This window comes from Engraulis encrasicolus, chromosome 13, assembly GCF_034702125.1.
Source record: "Engraulis encrasicolus isolate BLACKSEA-1 chromosome 13, IST_EnEncr_1.0, whole genome shotgun sequence".
In the NCBI taxonomy this organism is placed as follows: domain Eukaryota; kingdom Metazoa; phylum Chordata; class Actinopteri; order Clupeiformes; family Engraulidae; genus Engraulis; species Engraulis encrasicolus.
The window spans coordinates 40,101,941-40,111,940 of record NC_085869.1 but is presented as its reverse complement, the minus strand read 5'-3'; positions in this window follow the sequence as shown (position 1 = coordinate 40,111,940).

Here is a 10,000-nt window from a genome sequence, read left to right as displayed (position 1 = left end):
GGCTTAAATGAGTCACTAATAAGCAAATGGTGACTCTCCCAACCACTATTGCAGTCCTCACATGTAACTTTTGGCTGATGTACTCTGTACGTGTGTGTGTGAAAGAGAAAGAAAGCCCAATTGGAAAGTCCAACACCCATTGTTATTGTGACACAGCACATAAGTGAACACTGCACACAACAAAATTGCATTTATGCCTCACCCTTGCAAGGGGGCAGCCCCCAATGGTGCCTGAAAGGGGGCAGTGCGGCAGGCTACCATACTCAGGGTGCCTCAGTCATGGAGGAGGATGGGAGAGAGCACTGGTTAATTACTCCCCCACCAACCTGGCGGGTCAGGAATCGATCTGGCAACCTTTAGGCTACAAGTCTGGCACCCTAACCGTTTACCCATGACTCTGTGTGTGTGTGTGTGTGTGTGTGTGTGTGTGTGTGTGTGTGTGTGTGTGTGTGTGTGTAATATTTTATGGGTTTTTCAACTTTATTTAGACAGGACAGTGAAGAGTGGATCAGGAAACGAGTGGGAGAGAGAGACAGAGGAGGATCGGGAATTGATCCGGGTCGGCTATGGACCAGCGCCCAGCCGACTAAGCCATGGCTGGGCCGCGTGTGTTCGTGTGTGTGTGTGTGTGTGTGTGTGTGTGTGTGTGTGTGTGTGTGTGTGTGTGTGTGTGTGTGTGTGTGTGTGTGTGTGTGTGTGTGTGTGTGTGTCAAAAGGTTTGCCTAATGTACCCTTGTAAGAATGGAAATTGTTGGATGACAGAACTGATATTGTTGCTGTTACTGTTGCTGTTGTCTGGTAAAAGTTGACTTAGAAGGACACCCCCCCATTCCACTGTAGGTGTGGTGGCCCAAACCCCTGGGGTGCCACTGGCCCAAGCAAACAAAAGGCCAGGGCCACCTCCCCAGCAGTATATAAGCCTATGATAAGGAGCCCCTCTTCAAGACCTTCTCCCATGCACAACACGTGTGTGTCTCTCTCTGTTTCTCTCTCTCTCCCTCTCTCTTTGTCCTAAACATTCTGAGGATATCTTGGCTAAAATGCAGGGGCGGAGCAGGGGGGGGTGGCATAGGGGCCAGAAACCCCGGGCCTCACCACAAAGGGGCCCCCCCTACCAATGGCTTTGGATTTCTAAACACCTCAGAGGTCCCATTTGCGATATTTCAGTATTTTTTAAGTAGTTCATTATTATGCTTAACAGCAAAGTTGGTGTTAAATGCCTTTATTGCCGGTATTTTTTAATCATTAGGTGTAAGGGGGGTCTCTGACACATCTCTGGCCCCCCCCTGTCACAATACCAGTGCTCCGCCCCTGCTAAAATGTCTTTGATTTGGTTGTATCCTACGGTATGTAACAAACAGTAGCCTTAAGTTAAATGTAATGTTACCTTGCAGTTGATAATTAAATTGTCATATAACGTTCATTCATTTGCATCTCCTCATCTGTATCATGCCATTTGCCTTTCCTGTGTCTTAAGTTAACACTGCTTCTGTTTCAAATGCCCACTCCTGGCCGTCGTTGGTTAGGAAGAGAGTGGAGGGAAAAGTTATACTTTTACACCCTGAAAGCGTGTGAAGGGGAGTTGGGGTTGGGGGATTCTCATAATAAAACCTGACTTAACCACAGGAGACATATTCACACGGGTATCGTCTGCTGGTACTCGGCGTTGAAGAACATTCAAACAGTGCGCCGAGGTGTCAAAAGTAAACGTTGAAGTAACTTCATGGTGCAAGAACAACACTGGCACACGACATTATATCTTTGCATTTGCTTGTGATGTGGCTTGATTATGTCCTCTTTTGAAAGTCGCTTTGGTTATAAAGCGTCTGCCAAATGCAATGTAATGGAGTACAATGAAGTCGACACTGTTACTGAATAACCCTAAAAAGCTAACAAGAACACAGCACAAATTTGATCCTACCAGTGCGGAGTCAGCTGATCATGTCAAATACCCAGATCTACTGTGGTCTTATTCAGAGAAGTTACCTTTGGAGTTGGATGGACATAGTGTTGCTCTTTAAAACTTTTACTATTGACACCTCTGACAGCGAGAAGGGAAACCATTTTTTTCTGACCGTGTTGATTTTGAGACAGGCATGTCGGCGGGCACTACGCAAAATCATGTCAATTGTGGACTCCGTAACGGCCAACTGAAAGCATTGTTTCGGGATGTTCATGTGCACAGGGATTAAAGCAAAAAAAAGTAATCTGACTGAACTTTTTTACCGGTTAGGCACCCGATCGAGTATCACTCTGTAACCCTACGAAAACCAATGTAGCCAGGCTCTGCCCTCATGACGAAACATACATGCAAGGAATGGTGCCAGAGCCAGCGGCATTGGCAGACGGGGCAGTCGCCTAGAGCAGAATAGGCCTATGTCTTGAGGGCGCCAGTAATACCAAAAAGTGCCACAAAATCATACTTCAACCAACATAAATCTTTACACTTCACATGAACAATGAATATTCATTATACACTCAGTAGACCTATATAGACTCAGTATGAGTGTACCTGTAGGTACTAGATCAGATGTGCTCAATCAGATGTAGGCCTACAATGCTATGTTTACAGATGCCAATTTCTAAATACAAAAAAAGGAAAGAGGGCGGGCAGGCCTAGGCCGCTCACCAGATTGACTAGAACTGGCCGAGAATGGAGGGATAATGGATACTATATCAGACTGCAAAGATTGAACTGAAATTTGGGGCATGTTTTGGTTATTTCCTCTTATTTCTACCCATTGTTTATGAATTGTTCACAACATCATGCAGAATGGATTCACAATGAATGCTGCTTCAAAATGGTAGCTGATCTCACAGAATTATTGACTTGGAATTGCAATGTGTTGATACAGTGAGTGATCCCATTATGGGGTTTGTTGTTGTAGTAGTAGGCTATATTTTGTCTTTCACATTAGAATGGGCAAACACTGTTCTGGTGAAAGCACTGGTGCGCATTGCTTGCGGTTGTATTTCTGACATTTAAAAAGCCCTGATCATAGCAATCAGAGGGAGAAAACTAGCTTTAATTATTTGTATGTTTTTCACCCTTCGGCCTTTTTCAGTATTCATCCTGTTACAAATAACTTGTTGGCGTTTACAAACAGGGTGCGGTATGTCTACCTCTGTGTTCTACCGTTTTGAAAACTACTGGCTACTTTTTTGCTTCTCGATGTGCGGTGCCAAGCACACGCTTACCATTGATTTAAAAAACGTCCCCGATTCTTCCTATGCGCACGTGTTCTACAAGCTGACAGGACGCAGCAGACACGACAGTCACAGACATACGTCTATCGTTTACAAAAGTAACACACTTTCCCAAGCTTGTCGCGCAGCTTTCCACTCGAATCAAGGCAAATCACCCACCTATCAGTCCTGAGTGCGCAGTGCGCAAATAGGCTAGAACTGAACTCAAACGAAACGCATAGTCCGAGAAGATGGGCACAGACGTTGAGCCACTCAAAAACAAGCGCACACACAACTGTTGCTGCTGCACACTATTCCAATTAGCAGAAATAGCGTCACACAGTAACAAGCCTTGAAAGTGAAACAAACGTCGAAACGGCATTTATCGACTATGAGTCCACCCATCAGAACACTGCTTCCCAGAAAAAGACGTGGCATAAATTGGCTCTGCCAGGGATAGCCTATCCGTGACCCAAATGCAACCCATTTTTAACTTATTTCTTGAATATATATATCGGCAACAACAAAGTTAATCTGCTATGAGTACAGATGAGACTGTGAATTATCCGTTGTCAAAAAGACAACTAGCTCTACACGCAGCCAGTCAAACGCGCTAAACTTTGAGGATGAAACGCATGGTAGGCTATCCTAGTTAGCTGCCATAGTCGTCCCATTGGGGCTATGAATAATGCTAGTAAGAGTCACAATGCTTAAAAGGCAAACCCTTCATGAAAAGGACATCATACGCAGTCGAAGTAAACTATTCTTTTTTTTCTAAATATCTGCCACTGCAGGTGCAATGATATGGAAACGTCACTGCACTTTATACGTATTACAATTATTTTCTTTTCTGCCATCAGCAACAATTTTGGCTATTTATTTTTTTTAATCTCTCGCGCTGCGCTGCCACAGAATTGTTGACCGCTCGTGTACTTTTTTTGGAACACGGAAGAACAGGGGATGACCCAAAACTAGGCTACTGATGAGTGAATGTTGTATCACACCGCCAATGGTGGAGTGTATAACTACATCCGTACACCAAACACACCTCTCGTCCCCTTCTCATGACCAGGAGTGCTCTCGATTTGAGTTCAGTTGGAAAGTAAAAAATGTAAATTAATTGACATAAATTATACGGACTGAAATCCGTCCAAACGAAAATCCAGTTGACGGAATTCCGTCGTAGCGACGGAAAACTTTAATCCCTGTGTGCATGTAAGCAGAGCTCCTGGACATTGCACGAGCACACCAGTGTGTGTGTGTGTGTGTGTGTGTGTGTTCGTTCAGCATATTATCGTGCCTGTAACCAGTGCTCCTGTGCATTATACTGCATGTGTGTGTGTATGTGCGTGTGTCGTAGGTGTGTGTGTGTGTGCGTGTGTTGTAGGTGTGTGTGTGTGTGCTCGTGTGTGTGTAATGTTAACATGCCTGTAAACAGCGCTCCTGTACATGAGCACAGTGGTATGTGTGTGTGTGGGAGCCTGTGTAGGTCTGTGTGCATGTGTGTGTGTGTGTGCGAGCGAATGTATGTGTGTGTGTTTTAGGCCATATTAACGTGCCTGTAAACAGAGCTTCTGTACATGAGTACAGCACAGGATTACTAGACCGCTTCCTCTCGCACTAATGAAATGATTTGATCCTTACCCTTAAAACACACACACACACACACACACACACACACACACACACACACACACACACACACACACACACACACACACACACACACACACACACACACACACACACACACACCTGCTCATAGTACACAATGTTCACACAAAATGTCCACCACACACACACACACACACACACACACACACACACACACACACACACACACACACACACACACACACACACACACACACACACAAATACACAGTGATAAATCAAGTAAAAAAGGCAGAACACGTAAAAAATAGGCTTAAAATAGGATTTAATACGCAGTACAAAACATCTCATGTATCATTCTCTTTTGTTAAGACTGGAGGGTGAACATTGCATTGTACAGTAGATTTGCAATCTAGTCTGTAACAGCATGTGTAGTAACAGTGCCAGAGCTATGGGGTGAGAGGGGCAGGCTTTAAATTTGCCCCAGGGCCCTCCCGTATGGGTGATGTGGTGGTGGAGGCCCTTTTCTGACCTTGGCAGGTCGGAGGGGGGATATCAGTGTTTTGCCTTAGTGCTCTGTGTGCAATTGAATAGTTCTGACAGAGACACAGTGATTAGACTCACATTTCGGACCTGTTTTGTTTTCAAGGCCAGAAAAAGTCCACTTGCTGAAGGTGTATGTGGTCTAGGGCTACTGTGTTTGTGTGTTGTGTGTAGCGCGAGTACGTTTTAATTTTGGCACTGATCAGTACAGAGTGGAGAACTTCAAGCATGTCTACGGGACTTAGAAGTGAAGCAGAGGCAACCAAAGTAAAAGTAAAAGTAGAGGTAAATGTATAGTGTGAGTACAACACTAGCAGATGATATTAGTGGTTACACCAGTTATTTCATTCTACCTAATGAGGTGGCTAGACGTTGTTGTTACTGAAAAAAACAAAAAATTCAAAAGAAACCCCGGAATTTGATCAAAGCAGCACATAATCGGGTACATCGCTCTATCGTAACTGTAGAACAGTTAGGGCCAAAACATACCAAAGCGGAACGGAACGGTCGTGGGACGAACACGGTCTATCTGCTTAGTTTCGGCCAGCGTGTTTTTCTCTGCCTTTCACACTGACAGCGTCGGCGTGCGCGGCCAGTCCTGTTCAAAACCCTCCCCACAGCTAAAGCTAGCATGCTACTTTGCCATTCATTTGAATGAGACACCGCCGGTCGCCTGCGTGAAAAATACGCTCGAGTTCTATTTTCCAAATGCAGCGCGGCGCAGAGACGGCTCTCGCGCCGCTGACGCTCGACTACCGCCGGTTGGTGTGTAAGGACAGATATGTTTCAATGTATTTTTACAGACGCCGGTAAAAACGCGGCCGTTCCGCGACGCTTTACCACACTGGTGTGTAAGACCCCTTACTCAGTGAAGTCACTTGTGTTGGAAGGAAACTAACAGGTTTTGTTTTTCACTTGTACATCTACTTTGGCCACCTCTGGACAGAACCAAACGTTGCTCAAGCATTTAGATTAGCACTCTGTATTTTGTTGATTTTGTACATGCGCAATCATTTGCATCAATATTACAGGTAGTTGATTTCAAGAAAATGAAAATTGAACAATTTTAATACAGTTTCAAAACTTTTAATGAATCATTTTGAGTCCATTTACCCTCTATACTGTGTGTGTGTGTGTGTGTGTGTGTGTGTGTGTGTGTGTGTGTGTGTGTGTGTGTGTGTGTGTGTGTGTGTGTGTGTGTGTGTGTGTGTGTGTGTGAGTCCAAGTAATGTAGAGTGTGGTGTGTGCTGGAGATGCTTAAGTTCAGCCGGAAGCCGTACTGTAAACTTAACTGACCCCTGCTAAGCTGAGCAGTGTGTGTGCTTGTGTGTGCTTGTGTGTGTTTGTGTGTGTGTGTTTGTGTGTACAGTGTATATCTACTAAGTAGCCGCCTGTGCTCGTGTGACCCTGTGTGTTTGTGTGTGTGTGTGTACAGTATGTGTACTAAGCAGGAAACTGTGTGTGTGTGTGTGTGTGTGTTCTATGGCTGCATCTGTCAGAAACAGTTAAAGGCTAGTTGTCATTTCATTGCGACCTTGCAGTGAGGTCACGCCGGGTTGCAATCACAATTATAGCTATTCTCCATTATCGCTCCATATTAAAGTACTGTGTGTGTGTGTGTGTGTGTGTGTGTGTGTGTGTGTGTGTGTCCATTCAATATACCGGTAGCTCTACTCCATTGTCGCTTCTCATTAAAGTGGTGTGTGTGTGTGTGTGTGTGTGTGTGTGTGTGTGTGTGTGTGTGTGTGTGTGTGTGTGTGTGTGTGTGTGTGTGTGTGTGTGTGTGTGTGTGTGTGTGTGTGTGTGTATGTGTGTGTGTGTGTGTGTGTTTGTGTTTGGCCATTCTTTATAATCAGGTGCTGATTGATGCCAGTGTTAAGCCCGACAGGGCAATCTTTTAAAAGCAGCTGTTGTCGCCCATGAGATTTGCAAAATAACAAAAATAACCCCCACGGCAACAGATTATAATTTTCTTTACTCCACTAAATGTGATTTTAAAAATAGAATCTTTATTCTTTTTTTATAATGCTTTTTTTCTACATTTCATAAAATATTATTTTTTTCTGTGACAATAATTTCATACTTTACATATTTTTTTTGTCTCATTTGTTTCAATATTAGAAAAACGTCCCTTTAAACCAAAATGCTATATATCCCTTTTGGCCATAGATGCTTTAGCAGCAGGATGAACAGAAGTTAATGGGTGATGGCGTGTTACACAACCCTAATGAGGATGTGAACTGACCTTTGTCCTTCTACTGTGAGTGACCAGGTATAGACGTCAGAGGGGTCAAAAGTAAAAGTAAACACTGGCCCATGATATTACATAGCTGTTACACCAGTTAGTCCTTTGTACCTAATGGGGTACACAGACTGGGTTGTTACTGAAAAACACTCAAAACCTACCAAGCACCCACCAGAAATGTGATTCAACCAACATAGATTTAGTTGGTCGTAAGACAAGTGTACAGGTCTACTGGTTACTCAGATAAGTTACTTGTGTTTCTTTTTTTACTTTTACTTTTGCTATCTCTGATAGATTTTGTGGAAATATGGCAGTTGAAATGGTGTGAAGCACAGCATGTTATAAAAACTAGATATTTATCGTGTAATTTCATTTGTAATAATTATGAGCTGTAGGTGCTATGTGCTCAAATATTTCCATGCATTTGAATGCAGTGTTTTAGCAGAATCTACAGTGTGAGTCAGTGCAGAACGGAGTGTATAGTACAAGTACAAAATGTTCATCTTGTGATAACCATTAGCTTTAGTGTTGCTGCGAATAACACTGAATGTAATAGGAGATGCCAATACTGCATTTACGAAAGCCAGTTGTCCATGCTCTATGTGATACAGTGTCGATCCTACAATGACTGGTGCCCCGGGGACACCCCCTATGGCACCCTGCCCCCCGAAGCGGCCCGCCCCCGGCAACCCTTACCATACTATCCACCTTATAATGCTAAGTTACAAGGGTACTACGATTACTTTTTGGGTATCAGTAGTGCTAGCCATCATTTATAAGGGCTATGGGCAGCCTAATTGGAACTAGAAGACCGGGAATGCTGTGAGAGCACGAACACTGTTGGGCGGGACAATAAAGTGGGGCTATGATTCATCTGAAGGGAGGGAGGGAGAGAGAGAGAGAGAGAGAGAGAGAGAGAGAGAGAGAGAGAGAGAGAGAGAGAGAGAGAGAGAGAGAGAGAGAGAGAGAGAGAGAGAGAGAGAGAGAGAGAGAGAGAGAGAGAGAGGCAAGTAACGGAGGAATACATTTTTGGTCTCACAATATGTAACGGATTGATTGATGAATGATACACATTAACTATGAATAAAGTAAGTACCGGTAACTATGGGTCCCACATGAATGGCGTATCATGAAAACCCGATGATACTGGCTTGCTGCATCCCTAACATACACCTCTGCCATGAAGTCAAAGTCAACCCTGAAATTCGGACATGTCCATTACCAACTAGAATCGAGTAACTAGAAAATGACACTATAATCTCCACTTGGTCTAATCTCCTTTTCAGACTATGTTACAGTCAGTCTGCTCAAAAACCCTGAGGTTTGGACATTACATTGCTACTTACACGTAGCAGACACTTTTCATACAAAGCTAACCCTACAGCTATTTATGTAGAGCAGTGGTTCTTAACCTGGGGTGCGGGCACCCCTTGGGGGTGCGCCAGAGATTCCAGGGGGTGCACAGAATTTTGTTTGTGTTGAGGTTGTGACCAAAATTATGCTTGCAAACATTATAGTTAGGTCAAATTAAGACCAGCTTATAACATGTTATGGTCCCCATTTTAAGTCATTAAGGTATTGATTAATGTCTCAAGCAAGAATCATTGTAATTAATCACTTAAAACAGTTTTAGTGCATATACACGTGCGGAAGTTTGTGTTGGGGGTGCGCGGCTTGTCTTCGGCACAGGAGAGGGGGTGCGTTAAGTAAAAAAGGTTAAGAACCACTGATGTAGAGGGTATTGGTTTCGGTCCCTGGAGCAATAGCGGATTAGGTGCCTGGCTCAAGGGCACGTCAGTCGTGGATGTGGGGGAGGGAGACCTCCCAAATCATTCCAACTAGGGGTGGAATGCCTCCATGACGATACGATACATTATTGATATCTTTACGCAGCGATTCGATTATTTTCGATGCTTAAGAATGCTCCACAATGAAATGCGATTCGATTCGATTTTTAACAATTACTTTTCCACTTCTATTATGTTGCACAATTAACAGCTAGAGATTGGGCAGGGGCCAGCGATTCGATTACTTTTGATACTTGAGAATGCCCCACGATACGATATAGTTCGATTTGATCTATATATATCGATTATTATTTTACACCCCTAATTCCAACTGGCATGGGATTTGAAACTGCAACCCACTGATACCAAGACCAATTCCCTAACCGTTACGGCTCCGGCTCCTATGACACTATTGTTGTCTCTCACATGACGCACTTGTTTACTTCGGGCACTATGTGTCAGTGCACTTACACTGAAAATTTAGTGCACTGAAAGTTCACATTTTCCCTTGACACTACGCACACTATGTGTGCGTTATGCAAATAATGCTAGTGCACTGACACAAGTGCGCCATTTGAGACACAGAATATCTCCTTCCCAGTTAATGCAATAATCAGTCGAAAAA